Genomic DNA, 18,085 nt, shown 5'->3' on the forward strand with positions numbered 1-18,085 from the left:
TCTAAACCAGTGCACAAGACTGCTGACAACCAGAATCATGAAACGTGTGAGAAGCAGGAGATAAAAGGACACTGACACGGAAGAAGAGGAACAAAGATGTTTGTGTCCCATACCTCTTAAAAACCAGAGTAGTGACCCTGAAAATATTCTGGCCCTCTATCTAAGTTCACCTTGTAGCCTGGGTTGAGGGGCTTAATGTCTTTGGCTCACTTATCTCTTATGTGGCAGTAGCATGAAAGGCATTCTATGTACAGTACGAGAGGTCCCATTTTAATCCTGAGGTACAGGACTGAAAAAGCAAAAGAACAAAAAACAATATATGAAGAGTGCATGTTTTTCTGTAATTAAATTGATAAACCCAACTGAGGTTTTAGATCTATGCTGAAAGGAAAAAGTGTATTCCAAAGTAAAATTACGACGGGACCACGTAGGGATGATTGTGGTCCTTATTTTCACCCCCTCTCAAATGGCCGTCTGTAGTTTTTAGCCTTTTTGTTTCATCTTTGCCACATTTCACTTTTAAGTGGTAGTTCCTGTGAGCTTTTGTTGCTGGCTGGTGACAGTAAAGTATTTGGGGGTACAGTAAGAACCAGCGACACTGGAAAAACCAAAAGCTATGAGCAGAAGGTTAACAGAACACTCATTTAATGTTAATATCTAAACTATTTATCAGATAAGTTCACAGGATATTATCTAAAGTGCCATCAATTCACATTAACTTATGCTTGTTTTTTATGTTTTGTTTTTTTCTCCAGGACCTGCTCCACCTGTCAGAGTATGACCTCTTGGAGCTCGGAGTCCACAATCACCTCCACCGCCTGCACCTCCTCACCTCCCTACGCCTCCTCCAGGAGCGAGAGAGGAGGAGAGGTATTCAAATGCACATACAGACATTATCTTTCCTTATCTGCTCCATCGGGTTGTTGACACTGGCTCCATGTTTGAGTCTCTAAGTTTCCATCCCTCCATCTCTCTCCCTGTGTCGTAAACAGAAAGACAGAGACGGATAGCATTAGTGTCATGTAAAGACATGCTTATACCTGGGGGGTCTGGTGGTGGGGAGTGGGTTGTCTGGTGGAGGACAATACGGTGTTGCGCACACACAATTGTGAACACTTCCAAAGCTGTCAGTAAACAGGGAGAGGAGTGCTGAGGCCTGCAGTCCTGCTGGGTTTAATCACTTCTAGAGGTGTGTGTATGCATGCAAGGATGTGTGTGGAGGTCTGTGTGTGTGCGTGACTGCATGCTTTGTTTGCCCAGTTTCCCATGCATTATACTGTGAAATCTCACTGTTGTCTTGGTGACTGAGTCGTGCAGGAGTCCAGTTTATACCAAGTGAAGAAATCATTTTAGTGAATCTTCTGTAGCTGATATGTAGCACAGGAACATTTTGCTTGTTAAGCTGTGTTTTTTTTTACATTAAAGGCATAAATATACTAGCAAGAAAATGAAAAGTAGTGTGTTTTGCACAGGTCCTAAGACTCTCTGAAGTTGTTAAAAGAAGCAGAGACTATGAAGACACGGTCCTCATCCTGTCTCATAGTCAGTTTGCTAGCCTATCTGGAACGCAGCGTCTTAAAAACAGGCTGCAGACCTCAAGCTGCAATGAGGATCAAAAGGTTTCACTTGCAGTAAAGTTATGTGATAGTTAAATTTTGTTGCTAGTCATTTCCCCAGCATGTAACAGTGTTGAGAGGTGATAAAAATGTTGGAGGTCTCACAAATTAAATGAGAAAAGTTAAAATGCAAACTGTTAATAATAATGGCTCATGTAAACATGCAACATGTGTGAGAGATAAAAAGCCTGTAGACTGAGAAATAAGTACTATTGCAGAGTGACTGTTATAGATGCTGCTCAAACTAACTATCACCATCATGAGCTTTGTCACCTCTTCCTCCTACACAATAAAACACAGTCGCAGTGCACATAAGCTTAAACCCACCTTAACTATAAACCAGTTCCTCCATGCTGCCAGGATCAAGATGGCCTCCACCAACTTACAATGAAGCAGCAGAGAAGCCAAGAACATTTCTGATGTACTTTTTCAGTTAAACAAGCCATAATCATATGTATTTTGATTAAGTGGCTTGTCGGTCTTAAAATAGAGACAGTGTGAATGGAATGGGGTTTCATGGCCCTCAGCATTACAGACGTAGAAACACTTGATATATAACACTTTATATATGCGTCAAGTTTTTCTTCTTTTTATATGGCTTATGTATATTTCTTTTTAGTTTGTGACCCTAGAGTGAATGTTTACTGCCCTTGTGTGGCATCTAGATGGATGTGGACATAAACTAAAGGTAAAAAGACACAATAAGAATCAAATAAAAACTTGGTACTTGGTGGTACTGAGAAGTCAGGGGATCACCAAGAGATTATGATGCATCCTCTGACAACCATGAATGTATGTAGCAAATTTTGTGACAGCCCATCTGATAGTTGTCAAGATATGCAAGTCTGTAGCAAGGCATTGGAGAAAGACATTTCCCTCCGCAAGCATTGAAAGTAAAACATTATCAAAAGAAGAAAAACTAGAAAAACTCTTTCTTGACAAGCGATGACGGCCCAAGACATGTACAAAACATGAGATGAGGTCTTTGCACAGATTACCCCTTTAAAAGCATAAATTTTCACATTCCTGAGATCACTGTGTGACTGCTATTGGAGCCCCAGCCTGCAGGTTGAGGACCGTTGCTGAGGTGAAACAGCCTCTGGTTGAAATCACTCAGTCACCAACTACTGTGGTATTATCTGTCTGCCTGGCAGCCTGCCACCCCTATCATTACTGCAAAGGCCAGATTTGTTCAGCTAATGGTATCCTACACACACACACACACACATAGAGTTACCACACAAACACACACGCAGCATCCTCCAAATATGCCAACTCAACATTTGACCCAGATAAGAGCATTCCAGTGGGAGCACCTTCAGGATAAACACATGCATACTGACACACTGTATCCAGGCACATATTAATTTCATCCTATAACTGTTTTTTGGCTACAGTTTATGATTACGTGGCTAGAATAAGAATCTGTGTGTGTGTGTGTGTGAGTGCCAGGTACTTTCCTTGTTGGCAAAAGAAAAGTAGAGATGCTCCAATTAGAACAATTAGAGGGTGAAATAGGAGGCATCAGTAAAACACACGCGTGCACGCTCATATTTCATATATTCGAGGCATTTTAGTTACAGGTTATATTCAGTTGTTGCTGTAGTGCTGAGGCTGTTCTGTGGATCCTAGTTACATTGAAAAGGATTATGGCCACAAGTGAGTTCTCAGAGGTGGGAGGCTTTCTGTCGGGGTCCGTGTTGGGTGGAGGAGAAATGAATGGATGGTCTTCACTCATAGTTTAAGGGTCTCATGGCAAACCAGGGTCACATATTTTTGTTAAAAAGAAACTAAAAAGTGATCTGTGCAGCCACCTGAAAGCAGCAGGGCAGTGTGCGCTTTCCTCTTGCAACTTCTAACTTGAATCATGTGCTGTACATTTTTAATGCCATGCACACTAACGCACATCTGACAGGGATGGTTTAATTTAATCAAGCACCTAGCTCTGGAATAAAATTAGTTTATGAATGGCTCTGGTGATTCTGTTTGCAAACGTCACTGAACTCCCTCAGGGCTGCCTGTTACTACACTGCTCACCAAACAGATACTGCTCAAACTCTCCACACTGCTGTGGTGATAACGAGTGTACTGCATGTGCAGACTCCTCCCTTTGTACCGTATTTGGGGTTCTGCGTATTCATATTAGCTTTGGTGAGTATATTAGCAGATTCCATACCAGCCATATCTGATCTCCTACATGAGCGCCGCCTTTGGTGACAAAATGACCAGAAATCTGATGCTCACATTCAGAAGAAATTCCATCTTTAACTTTTGCCATTTTTGTACTTATTCACAGAAACAAGTTTAGAATCTCAATTTAAATGCAAAACTCCTCAAGCGCTCAGAAAGCAGCTTATTAAAAAACAATTCGTATCCATTTTTGCATTCATTCATTCATCATTTGCAGCTGTTTTGTCCCTTCCTGAACAATATGAGCTGAGGAAGTGAGTAATGTGAATACCAGAACACACACAGACAACACACTGCTATGCTACACCATGCTCAACATGGACTGACACAAGTTTTACATTGTTCATGTGTGTGTTTGTGAGAGAGAGAGAGACGCAGCAGGTGTTCATGTAGACAGTTTGTTTGCTTGTTTGTTACCCAGTGGACAGTGATGCTGCCATGGTGATAAAATACTGACGGTGGTCACTTGGGAGTTAGTTTGTGAACCAAACATAGAACTGACAATCACAATGATTTTCCATGTAAGGGATAATGTACATTAGCCAGTCATTATTGCAAAACAAACCCCGACAGAATGATGCAGGACGCAGAGGGGTCATCCTTAAGATAACGGCCGCAGCTCACCGTACATTCTGCTTATTACACATCTTCATACTTAGGAAATTAACAGTTTGGCACAAAATACTGACTTTAAAACAAATTTATTGATTTCAAAATAATTTTCTTGCTTCCTCTATTAGAACTGCATTCATATCAACAGTCTGTTATACAGAAATAACGGACCGCAGAATGTCATAATCGGCCAGTCAGAACCAAGTATTCAATGAAGCTGTGTGATAATCTGTTCTAGTCTGTTAACTGGTTCGTCAGCTGTTCTAAAGTCTAACTAAAGTGCTCTCTGGCAACCAGGATTCATGCCGTGCTCACAAAATGAATGACTAAGCTACAAAACCGTCAAATGTGTCCCGCCACATTGACACAGTCATCGTTGAAGTGTTGCTCAAGCGCTCACCGATGTCGTTATGTTGTAATGTGCCTGTGTACCATATTGATGAACATCACATTTTGCGCCCCACTGCATCACCATGTGATGCTGCAATACACAAAAGTTAGCATAGCATTAGTCATCTAAATAACACACTTGTGTGGAGAGAGAAGGGGAGTGGAAATGGTGAAACTGAATATACATGATTTGTTGATGCTTGTGGTGCATTACAGTGACTAGTATCAGCCTTCAGTTTCATAGAAAATGACTTGACTGACTTACATGACTTTGTTGCTTGTAGTGTGAACACAGCATTAGCCCCAACAACCATGATGCTTATGAAGCCAGAGGGTCAATATAGTCTCATATTCTGACATTGCCAGCTGTTACAGAAATGAACTTTTGTTTAGTCTGTGTTTTTGTGATTGATATTATAGAATGTGATAGGTGTTAAGAGAACTGCATTTCCTCTGACATCTATATGAGCGTCCAGGAAAATGACACGGCCTCAAAATGCACTGTAATTTATGACTTACAGTCACAAGAGTGGAGGCTGTATTTCTTTTAGACGATGACACATTGTGATCAAAGTATTCTGCTGCTATGTAAAGCGAAGACCAAAATTGGATTACATGAAATACAATCTCGCACCGTGTCACCTTTTTCCATTCACCGTGATCAACAGCTGAAAAATGACTCTGTGCAGATGGATCACAGTTAATGTCACATTGACAATATCCATAAAAACATAAATATCATTTTCTTTGTCAGTGTTGTCCAGAGTTCACCTCTAATCTAGTATGTATCTAATTTAAATTTTTAAGCCCACGACCTTTACGTGAATTTATATTACATCGTAACAGGACACACCGGCTGAGCCAGGTTAATCTATCTTGTGAAGACGATAGTTTCATCAGCGTGACCTAGAGGTAATACTAAGTGTACTATAAACATGTTCCTCTGCTGTCTGCGCGTGTCAGAAACCCCAACTGTGCAGTCAACTGTTAACTCTCATATGTCAAAACAGGGAAGATCCAGTTCCCGGGATTAGGCTGATCCAAGATAGGAACATCAAAAAAAAAAAAAAGGTTAGGGCATTATGGTGGCTATGTTTTTGTGTACAAAGTTTTAAGAATTTCGCTTAGTGTAATGTTGCTAATAGAAACTTTGTCCTTGAATTTGGGTTTTGCAGTATTTTTGTTCTATGTATCTATTGCTTTTGTTTTCAGTTCAATAACATTTATTTCATGTTTTAAAGGCGGAAGTGAAGTTGTGCTTATGTGCCATGAGAGGTGTGCTGCGTGTCACAACTGTCAACCACTTGTGCGATTGTGAACAGCAACTACACTCAATTGCCAGTTAGTGAGGTGCACCTAGTTAAAAACAAATGCAGTCTAATATAACAGGCAGAAAAGTACTCAGTTGAAGTAAAAGAACAATTATCGTTATAGTTTAAAGAGACCTACATTGACTGTTGGCAGGAAACAGGATGCAAGAGACAACAGTCATTATTTCATGCTTCATCATTTCAACAAATGATGATGTCATTTTTTTCTGGTGAGAACTGTCACACACAAGCAAGAAAACTTATTTTTGGAAATATATATTTTACAAACATACATGGGATCGTTTATTTGTAATATTCTACATGGCCCATTTTATAAAGCCATCAAAGTAATCCAATTACTAAAAGAGAACCACCCAGGATTTTACAGTACTTCCTTACAGTCGCTGTAGGCTGCTGAATGTTGCAACCTTCAGAGATTTATATTACGCAGAAGCTGTCATGAATCATGAGTGAGGCTCCTGTCAAACTCTGCAGTAATGAGAGGTTAATTGAAATAACTGGCATGAATCCTGTTGACGTTGATGTTCCACAGAAACCATGATTGCATGAGTTAGATTGCATGAATAGATTTCATTCCACCTGAACTAATAGGTCTGTACCAATTGTTTTTTTGTTTTTTCTGCAAGAGCCTGAGGCTGCAACGAAAAGAATGAGGAGTGTCGTAAACATTGCACTGTTTACACTTCACAGTTTTCTGATCAGAAACACACATGGAAACACGAGCATGTGTGCAGATCCAGATCCATGAAGGAAAAAGGGAGTGGAAGAGGAGAACAGAGGGGAGGGAAGAGGGAGATGAGGAGTGGATGGAATGAGGGGGAGAGAAGAGGGAGAAAGGAGGAAAGGATGAAATCGGGAAGAGACTGTGCCTTGCACAGTTCGTATCTTCCTACTGAGGATTTACAGGAATGCCTCGAAACTCTTCACGGAAAGGAGCCAAAATGAAAAGGGGAAAATACTTCCTGTACCAATACTGAGTATGTGCAGGTGTCATCTCCAGTAGGTGTGGAGGCTAAACCCATCTATTTAATGGACGGGAAAGCACTGGTGGATTGGTGGTTAGTGTTAGAAAATGAGTGACTCAACGAGGCATTGTGCCAACACGCTGTGCTGCCTAAATGTGCCAAAGCAGGGTTTGGCCTGAGGACTCATGTTGACAGGAAGTGCTGTATTAGGGAATGGCTGCATTAGTATGGCATTCTCCAAACCCTCTGAAGTTGAAGATTAAGGCTTGATTTTGTTGGCTTCCTGTGCAGTACAATTAATTCTGTACACAACGTAAAAATACATTCCCATTGGAGGGAATTTCACTGTGCTTCACACTTGGGCATTCCTCTCTGCCTTTTATTTGTTATTTTTGCACCTATTTTTGTCCCTCATATTGTGAAAAAAAACAAACTATATATACTGAAACTAATTAAAACTAAACTACACATTTGAAGCATTAAAAACCAAACTGAAATGAGCAAATCCACTCTGGAAACTAACTAAATTGAATTGAAAACAAAAATTAAAAAACGAAATGAAGATAAAACACACAAAGCTACAATAATAACTCTGATAAGGACTCTTCATCAAGTACCATCACTTACTGTGTTTCCTCAAATACCAACCAATTAATAGCTGTGGGTGTAATCAATACGAACAATTAAATGCCGGTCTCAAATATAGACCAGCAGAAAAAACGACAGTGGAAAGACTCCTATTGCTTTTTGTCTAATGTAGGTTTCAACTAAACACAATGTACATTTTCGTCACGTTGATTTAATAAATTCAACAACACAGCTGTGCTATTTTCAGCCCCACATTGTTCTGATTTGCTCACTAATAGTGTTATTGTCACTGCACGTCATGTGTTATTAATACAGCAAGTTCTCAACCCAGGGCGTCAAATATCACCACTTTATGTCCTTTAGCATCTCATCGACGCTCAGAGCAGCTGTACTGGCTGTCCCTTCATTCCTAAAGGTTCTCAATCCCAGGTCGTCAAATACTGACGCCTCCGAAGTGTCTGTATGCGACGCACTGGCCCCTGACTGCTGCAGGCATACCAGACCTTGGCCGTTATGGTAACAATTAAAATATGAATGTTAGTCACGGAGGTAAAGTTTCAATTTTGGTTTCACACAGGACACCTCGAACTCCTGCGACAAAGTCTGGTGTTTGAGACATAAAGACCTGCCTCTTATCAAATAAATAGAATAAATAAGTGCCCAGTACTCTCTGCACCTGAGGTAAATAACAGCTCCAGCCAATATCTGAGGGAACACAGTATATTTCTAATGACTATTGAATGACCCCATAGCAAATGAACAACAGGACTGACGACTGAAAAAAACAGTCCTGTCCTTTTCATTCCAGCTGAAGTTACATCAGGAAATGAGCATAACTAGAACAAATGGGATTCCCTTGTGAGACCAGTATGTGCTGTACAAACAGCACTAAAGTCAATGGCGTGAGTTTCTAAAGTGAGGATGATGATGTGCCCCTGTGCTTGCTTTCATGCAAGATTTGTTCTTCCACAAACAACTAATTTATCACAACGACACTTGTCAGTGAAGGATTATGGTTCTGCTCTTCCCCCCAAATGACACCTACCTCCTACCCTAGTTTTTGTTGAGGGGTTGACTCAGAAGATGATTACAGATTACGCTCCTGACTCACTGTGCACCTTCCTGGAAATACCACCCTCACACACACAAAGATGCCATGACTCTTGACATGTCTGTGTGAAACAGTCCTGAGATTTATCCAGGAAAAAAATTAAATTCACCTTCAGCTGAATATTTAACTTCCAGGCAGTCCTTCCACCTCTGCTGGAGTCCAGGAGCAACTTGTAAACGTGGCTTTGACATTCATTCTGTGCTCCCTCCTCAAAGTGTTGGTTGTTGTGAATAGGCCAAAAACTTTTTCATTTAACGATTAGATCACCATTACCTAATACCGCGGGGCATTTGTTGTGCATGGATTTAAGTGACCATATGTTTTGTGGTTTGTTAGAAGTATGACTTGGATGTAGCAGCGGCTCTGCCTTCACTTAGTGACTAGTTTTGGTGAAAGTTTGTGGACCTCTTCTCGAGTGTGTGTGGTGGAAAGAAAACATGCTCAAACATGAGCAAAAATATAGCCCTTAACATGGTTTCTACGCTTTTCCTCCTCAAAACGTCATACTGAAGTAATTTTAACTTTAAATTAGAGGACAATTACACTGTGTTTCAAAATGACGACAAAAAGATAATTAAAAACATGGTTTGTGTGGCAGAATGTTGTTTTTATTACTGTATTTCCTACCCTATCTTGCAATCCCATATATTCATATCATGACTCCTAGTGTCCCGACTCCTAGGATGGGAACCACTGGTATTATATAATGAAATTTGATGAAAAGTGTAAGTTTTAACATATTTTTCATTTTCATAGTTATTTTTGTGGTTTATGATGACATTTTATTTACCAAGGTAATGGATGTGATCTGTGACAGTGATCAGACAGTTACACGGATTGTAAATAAAACTCATGTTTAACCATATTATTCAAGCTACTTACCCTGAAATGAAACCAAAAGTAGGCACTCCTAAAACGTCTGCACATGCACTTATCATCCATTGTATTGCACCACTGAATGAGCACACACAACTGCAGGAAATCTGGCAGTTCGCTATTTTTTTGGTCTCATTTTTGATGTTGTTTATGTGTTAACTCCACCACTAGACTCATCTAAAAATAAAGGTTACAACAAAAAAAACAAAATCTTCCTTTACCACCATGAGGACATTTTTGGCCCTCGTGTACTTCAGTGGCTTCAGCACTTCAGTGAATGGCTCAAGATCAAAAGACCTACATGTATGTGGCAGCATCCATCTGTGTGTTAGTGTGAGTGAGTGAGTGTGTGAGTGTGTGTGTCCAATGCGGGCCATCTGATCATCTCAGCTTTCATAGCGGCAGGATGGGCTCCTTGTATTGTCTGAAAGGAAACACACACACACTCATGAACACGCACACATGTCTGGGTGTTATCAACTCTAGACAATACAGGGGAACAGGAGGACAAAGACAGGGGAGAGTGTTGTCCTGAGGGCCAGTCAGCACACACACACACACACACACACACACTCAACATGACCTCATACCTGATATAATGACACAAGTTGAACTCTGTTTCATCAGCTTCACCAGATGAAATTTAATCATTGTGCCAGCATTCCTTCCATATTTAAAAGCTGTGTTGTAAGAGCACAACAAGTATATTTCAAACTCTGACATGAGCAGATTTATGTTTCAGCCAACACTGACTCAAAGCAGTTAAACTTCATGAGTCTCGAGTGCACCTCAGGTTGCTCAAACATGTCACAACCGTGGTGAGATAACAGCATTTTTTTCTTCCATCCCCTCTCTGCAAATAGCAACATTAGGTCACATCTAAATCTTCTCTAAGTACCAGACCAGTTGGAGGTGTTGGTGGAAGAGGTCTGAAACAAAAAGACTCGGATCATGAAATATGAGGCTGTGCAGGGAACACAGAAGAGAGGAGGAGGAGGAGAGGGAGGTGGCAGTGGAGGAGAGGAGGGCAGGGAGAGTTTTGTTCAGTGCTGAGGGGCAAGAGGTTGGGGGGGGGGGGGGGGTCATAAGAGACAACTCGACTAAAACAGAAAGAAAGAAAACTCCTCCCAAACAGAGTAAAGCAGGAGGAGGGGCTGGGTGCTCGCAAATCACTCCCCAGAGAGAGAGAAAGAGGAGGGCAGGGCTTGTGATTGTGCAGTGCTACTTGTTGTTGCCTGTCTGAAGGAGCGTGAGCGTATCGTCTTCCAGCCGGTCAGCAAGTCAGCTACTCAGTCATTCAAACAAACTCTGAAATGGAATAATTCTGATAGAAAGTATTTAGAACTAAAAGATAGAAAGTAAGAGCAAAGGTCGCAAAGGGGAGAAGACGTCATACTGACAGGTAGGAATGAAAATCTGCGTGTTTATGTGAGTGTGCATCCATATGCACACAGTAGGTGTGTGTAGGAATGTGTGAATGTAGTTTGTGATAGATGGACAGACGGAGGAGAGAGACACTTATCTTGGTGGTCATCTACCTGTGGATTTCTGCTCTGTTGTGACTTTTTATCATCTAAACTAAATTTGTTTTGCTGTGTATTTCGCTACACTCCCCTGCCTTCGTTTCATGGCCTCAGCCGTCCTTCTCTCCATCCTTTTTTTGGTTGTTTACAGCTCGCAGTGAGTTAGACTCACCATCCCAAGGCGCTGGGTGTAACTGTGGTTGCTGGGATTGGTTGTGCTAACTGTGGAAATCCCAGCAGGAAATGATTACTTGAAATATGATAGATAAGATCAAGATATTTCATCAAGATTTCTTCATCTTTATTTGTCTTTGAGTAAGTTTTAGATTTCTTCTTTAAGGTTTAAGTTAATGTGATGGCTTAATGTTTATAAGTTTACAAGTGTATTGATGCAACAACTTTACCGGCTTCTTATCAGATAAGATATTGCCTGAGCAGTATAATATATTAATGTTCTGCAACTCTTAATATGAGGCTCTTATCAAACAGCTCTTAACTTTGTTCCTCAGAAACACTTTGACAGGTTATGTGACTGCTTCTCAGATTGAAACTCTGACCTTTTCAGTTATGAGAACACATCTTTAAACAGCAAGCCACCCACGAGATGATGACAGAGGCAGACATATGTGCATGAGTGTGTGTGTGTAGTGATGATGTTTTGTGCTGATAAACACATGCATGCAGCGGGTTGTTTCAGACGTTAGTCAGTGTCGTGTCTGAACCCTGAAGTGGCATTGAACTGAGCCAATGAGATTGAAACTTTAATTAGTGTGGCAATGTGTCTGTGTCAGCTTCACAGAGCTCAGCTTTAACTTCTGAGATGGTCATGTACTTTTCAGTGTGTGTGTGTGTGTGTGTGTGTGTGTGTGTGTGTGTGTGTGTGTGTGTGTGAGTGTGAGGGGTGTTGTGTTACCAGCCCCATTGGGATGAGGTGGTTGGTATTCCAACCAGCCGTCAACACTATGTGACCGGTAGTCTTCACAAAGCCTAACTGACTGACTGACTGACTGAGTGAAGAGGTTGAACACAAAAACATAGATACCTTTTATCCCCAAATTATTCTCAAATAAACGACATGAAAAATATATTCAGCTTCAGCAGTACCAGTTTTTTTCATTTCAGAAGAAAATAGTGTACTTTCCACTGTATTACCTCTCTCTAATGTCCATATAGAACTAGTTAATATTCTGATATGGAGTTAACATATACAAAATACATAATAAGCACATAGAATAGGATGCAGACCAAACCATCCAGCGGTATAATGAATAAAGTTGTTAGACTTCTGTAGCTACTCATGGATCCACTGCAACAACTTCAACTTTTTTTGATCAAAAGATAGTTGAACTTTTGGAAAATGCAGTCTGGTTTTTGTCATAGATGAGAAGATAGATATCACGCCGACGTCAGAAGGCTAAATTCGAAGGTCAAGTCAGGAGACGGTAGCTTAGCTTAGCATAAATGAATGGAAATGTGGGGAAAACAGCTAACCTGGTACTTGTTAAGTTTTTCTGTAAAGTATTAATTTATTCCATCTGCATGATGGAGTGTTGTGAGACCTCATCACAGACAAATTTAACCATAATTGTACTCACTGTCTTGTGAGTGACACAAAGTTATCATCTGTGTCATTACGTGCCAGTGTAGCATGTAATTTTATAATTTAGGCAATTAATTAATCAAGGATTCTACCAGGATGGTCAGTGACACTTTAATACTAGCTGACTTTTGAATTTCTGCAAATTACATTTTTTTTCTGCCTTTTTACATGATGCTGTTGTTATTTTTACTTAATTAAGGAACTAAGTACTTCATCCACCACTGACTGACTCAGCTGACTATTTCTCTGACTGACTGGCTCACAGTGTGGTGACCAATGACTGTAAACACCATTTTTTCCCACATAGTCCGTCTCTACATTTAACTGAAAACACATAACATGAACACACACCGAGTATAGGTGGTGTGTGTGTGTGATAGAGAGAGAGAGAAAGAGGGGGAGATATAGATTGAGAAGTAGAAAGTGGCAGCTACTGCTGTGGGATTTAATAACAGCCTCATTAATATGTTTCTCCACTCACACACACATACACACTGGTGGGCCCACACACTCAAGAGCGCAGTAGGACGCCCCTCTCTCTCTCTGTAACAAAGACTGGCTCTAAACAGTGGTCATGTGACAGTTGTTCCCATTGTTCACTTCTGGCCAGGGGTGGTTTTGCTAATGCAGTGGTGTGTGTGTGTGTGTGTGTGTGTGTGTGTGTGTGTGTGTGTGTGTGCTTGTATTTGTGTGCATGCTTTAGCAGGAAGACGCTGAAAGTCCGCCAGAGGAAACCCCTCTTTCCCAAGCATGTTGTTGTTCGTGTTGTTTCTCTATTGTATCCATGCATGTGTGTTATAAGAGACCAGTAGTGACAGTTTCATGTATAAATCATATTATTGTGTAGAGTGTGTTTTTAATCTAGATGCTCATTTGGTGTTATGTGAACCAGAGTACTTGTGAGATTCCCTCAATCAAATCTGAATTCCCAGACACTCACAGTAGGCTATGGTACTGTGGAATTAAATGGGACTTGCTGAACCACTTTAAGGACCAGCGGTGGTCCTCAGACATTTTTTATAATCACTACTTCAGTGGATTAACAACAAAGCTCTGTGACTCCTGACTTATGTGTATGGTTAGCCAGAGAGACAGGGAGAGAGCCTACCAGCAAAACATCAGTTTAAATTAAATTACGCTAAATTAATTAGGAAAGTAATGTCCCTCAACCATGTGAAGCAGAATTATAGAACCAATGAGAGAGATAGTGGAAAGGGAAGCGAGAGCGATATTTGTTTTATTACTAGTGATCCTTTATAATGAGCTGCCTGCTGTCTAAATGTTTATGTTGCCATTTCCTCTTCCTGTTAATCTCCACTTGTTTCCCACCAAAGACCTTGTGTGTGTGTGTGTGTGTGTGTGTGTGTGCTGGGGATCCCAACCCAAGGCTTTCACTAGTGTTGGTGACAAAGCAAACCTCGCTTCAGAATATTTTGTCTTTTACTCCACGGTCAAGGAATATACTTCTGATTAGTTGGCAGGTGTGCAGTGAAATGTTATAGTAGTAAAGAAAGGGAGGCCACTGTAGTATTTGTCCTGTCTTTCAGAGCCTTTTCATTCAAAATGATATCCTCAATGAAGCCTGGTGCCAGACCTCTCAATTGTTGTCCTCTAGAGCCTGATAAACTGGCCAGGCTGATGCACTGTGTCTGCCAGTATCGGCGCATTAAGAAAATATTAATTTCTTCATATTTATCAACCAATAAGTGACAATACATTGTCATTCTTAATCCTGTTGACAAAACTCAGATTGGAGATCTGGACTTTTGACTGACTGATATAAAATTTTCAGACGTCCATTTCATGTACTAGAAAAGTTAGGACAAATAGTCACATGAATAGCAACAGTTATTGATTAGACTGACACAGCTACGCAGGTTTTTGTAGATTGTTTTACAAAAATCAGAAATCTGAATGTTTCTTTGATCAACAGTCCTATCAGCCGCTACCACAACTTCTTTGTTGAATAAAGATGACAGACTCTGAAAGTAAAAGACTGAAACCACTGAATGTTGTGTTAGGTGTCATCTTAAATTTCTATGTTCACAGGCTTCAACCTTTCTGATCAAAGTACTGATGCTTCAGATCTCTAACATGATCGATGCAGAAAATGAAACACGACTTTGGTTGCCAAAATAACTTTTTCCCCTTTGCAGCTGCATATCAGTGCATTTCAAATATGGTTTGAGTCAACAGTTCAACTGCACGTCTAAATCATTGCAGGTATGTTATATCAAACTGCAAGTAACCACACCTGGTTACCAGTTAACTCACTGCAGAAACTCACCAAAACAGTTACAAAGCTTCCCTTTTTATTGCTTGGTAAATAGTGATAGGCATGTGTGATAACGTCCCAAAATGGAACATAATGGTCTTAGTGTAGGAAATAACAGCTCCCCCCCTTTCCCTGTGTGTGTGTGTGTGAGATGCAGGGTGATGTAGCCGGTGGCTGAACAGCTGTAGAGAGGAGAGGATGAGGCAGTGAGAGAGAAAGAGGAGGAAAGAAAAGTCTATTATTACGTGAAGTGGAGGGACAAAGGACAGAAAGAAGGTGACAGAGTGAGGAAGCAAAAGAAGAGCTGACATCATGATGGACAGACAGGAGGAGGGAGGGAGCTGTCTGTGTGGAGGGTGAGGGGAGGGCACAGGGTTGAAAAAGAAAGGAAAAGATGGATGAGTATGGATGGAGTCAAAGGGGGAGAGGAGTAATTTGAATAAGACATGAAAGTGAAATAACTAGTATGGAAGGAGTAGATGGATGGACAGAAGAAGAGTGAGCTTTTTCACACCATCACTCCACGTGGAAATGATCTCCAGCAGCACTTAGCATGAATAATTTATTCATAAGATTAATCGAGAAGGAATTCATGTGCATTAAGTGCTGTGTGTCTGTGTTTTCACTCAGTGAGAGTCAATTCTTTCTCCTCTGCAGGGGAGGGTGTGTGTCTGGCAGATGGTCAGGGCCACACACACACACACACACACACACACACACACACACACACACACACACAGCTGACCATCCCTGAGGGTCTTATAATAGGTCCTTCTCCTGTAGTCGTTCTGCCCCTCAGAGGAATCCACACTCTGACCCAGCATGCCTTAGCAGGAGTTTTACAGTGCGTCTGTGTGTGTATAAACTTTTCTTGTCCCACTGAAAAGGCATGAACTGGCCAGCTGTTCCTCTCCCCAGACCTGTATTTGCATCTTTATTGTCATTCATCATCACAAGCTGGTGGCTCAGTGACCCCCTGTTAAAGTTGGGTTTACTTCCCTTTTAAATTCAGTTCCAGGTTTCCTGTATTCACTAAGCTCCGAGGCTTATGAGTCACTTATCAAGTGTTTTATTTCTCCCTGATGTTGCCACACAGTGAACTTTTGGTGGAACAGTCTATTTAATTGATGTGATAAAGTAACTTTCAACCCCACTTGTTGCATGCAATGTATAAACATGCACCTCGTGACACGTATGACTGTGGTCAACGTACTTTATACTATGGTTCTCTATACAGTATGGTTCTTTATCCAGTTACTCAGAAGGTACTGAGTCCAGCAGTACAGCAGCAAATGTGTTATTCACACCACACAGTGTTTCCACAAAGAATCACTAGCCAAGAAGAAGCACTTCAGACACAGCGCGCTGTCACCCCACATCAGGATATATAAACATATGCTATATTTCACTGTAAGAAATATTACTTGCATATCAGGAAATGTGCTTGTTTTCTTTCTTACTGGGAGTCAGATGAGGAGATTAATATCAGTTTCATCCGCGTGCGTCTAGTGCAGAGCTAGCTTCAAGACATATTTAGTTTAATTTAGCGCAATGGAAGCGGGAGAAACAACAAGGCCATGAAAGGTGACTTCGAATAAATCCAAAGGGGTCTTGTTTATGTTTATACTGAACAAATCGAAATAGGAGAAAAAGACAATGTGGATTAATGAGCAGTTGGCTCACTCGTTGGAGCTTTATGTTGACCAGCAGCACATCTGAACTAAACCCTTGTTCTTAATGTGCTTTTTTAAGGCTAGCTTGCTAACTAACAAGATTATACATGTAAATAGGACATTTTTAGATGTGTTGGAAGGTGTATTTCCCCGTTTTGGTTGAGGATAACTGCTTCACTGTGGTTTAGCTAGGCTTTCCTCCACTCCCAGCAAGAAAGCAAACAAGCATAATTCCCTTTTAATTCCCCTTAAATGCTGTATGTATCGTTCATTGTCTTTTGTTGTGATCATGTGCACTAGTAAAAGTGGTGTGACTGTTTTTTATGCAAAATAATTTTCTGCACATAATTACAGTAAAGTTAGTTCAGTTCAGTTTGGTACACTTCAGTTGTTTATGCTGTCCACACTCTGTTATTAAGAAATATTGATCAAGTTTGACAGCACTAATTAAATTTAACAAAGGAAATAATTCACTTACTTTCAGTCACATTTTCACTTCTAACCAAATTGCCAACTTTGACAGAGGGTCCACTGCCTTTGTAATCAAATTATTTTTCACCAGCAGCCATGTTAATCGCCTTGGTTCAAAACCGTGTCTCTCTGTCAGGGCTGACTGCATCTGGCGAGACTATTACAGACCAAGCCCTACAGTTTCCTCTGCACTCTCTCTGATCATAATCAGGTTGTCCAAATACAGACACAATAACAAACACCAGCATAGCTACATCGGTCGGATTCTTAGATTTGACGAGATTAGAAATGGGGAGGGCTTGTGGAATCTCGTACCATCTACTCTGCCAACATGTCTGTCAGCGGATGGTATTTTAGTTTGTACAGTATGACTAACTGCCGCATGGTGAGTGATTCAGAGCAGAAGATAGCGTGCTGTCCAGTCTTCATCACATGGCAGGGGAATTTATCAAGACCCTGTCCAGCCTTTTCCATGAGTGACAACCTATCTGTCCTGTTCATCTCTATGTATTTATATCTTGGCACAAGATCTACAGCATAAGCATGAGCAAAAAGGAAAAAAAAAGAAGGAAAACATGTGTGCAGTTCATCACTGGTTTTGAAAAGTCTGGAGTAGAAGCTGGGTGTCTTACTGGAATATCAAGATTTTTAAGCCTTCCCTAACGGTGTGACAGTCAGAGTTTGTTAATAAGAATAACGGCTGAAACTGAGGCACTGACGAACTGAGGGTCAGACCTCTATTCTCATCTCCCATCCACCAATAGGAAGCTGAGGTCAGCCTTCACTCTGGTAAAATTCTTATTGGCTATAAACGCAGCACCATGTAAAAACTGTCAGAGGAAAATTCTCTGAAAATAACAACTG

The 18,085-nt window shown here is 40.8% G+C and overlaps 1 protein-coding gene across 1 annotated transcript in view; it reads left to right on the forward strand.

Moving 5' to 3' along the window:
- Positions 1-783: 783 nt before the first annotated feature.
- bcar3 (BCAR3 adaptor protein, NSP family member) overlaps positions 784-18,085 on the forward strand; it is a 55,382-nt gene continuing 38,080 nt past the window's right edge. Inside the window, exon 1 of the mRNA XM_070832146.1 lies at positions 784-870. The gene's annotated coding sequence lies outside the window, so the exon portion shown is untranslated. The remainder of the gene's footprint in view (positions 871-18,085) is intronic.

The sequence above is a fragment of the Pempheris klunzingeri genome, chromosome 6 (genome assembly GCF_042242105.1).
Source record: "Pempheris klunzingeri isolate RE-2024b chromosome 6, fPemKlu1.hap1, whole genome shotgun sequence".
Lineage (NCBI taxonomy): Eukaryota > Metazoa > Chordata > Actinopteri > Acropomatiformes > Pempheridae > Pempheris > Pempheris klunzingeri.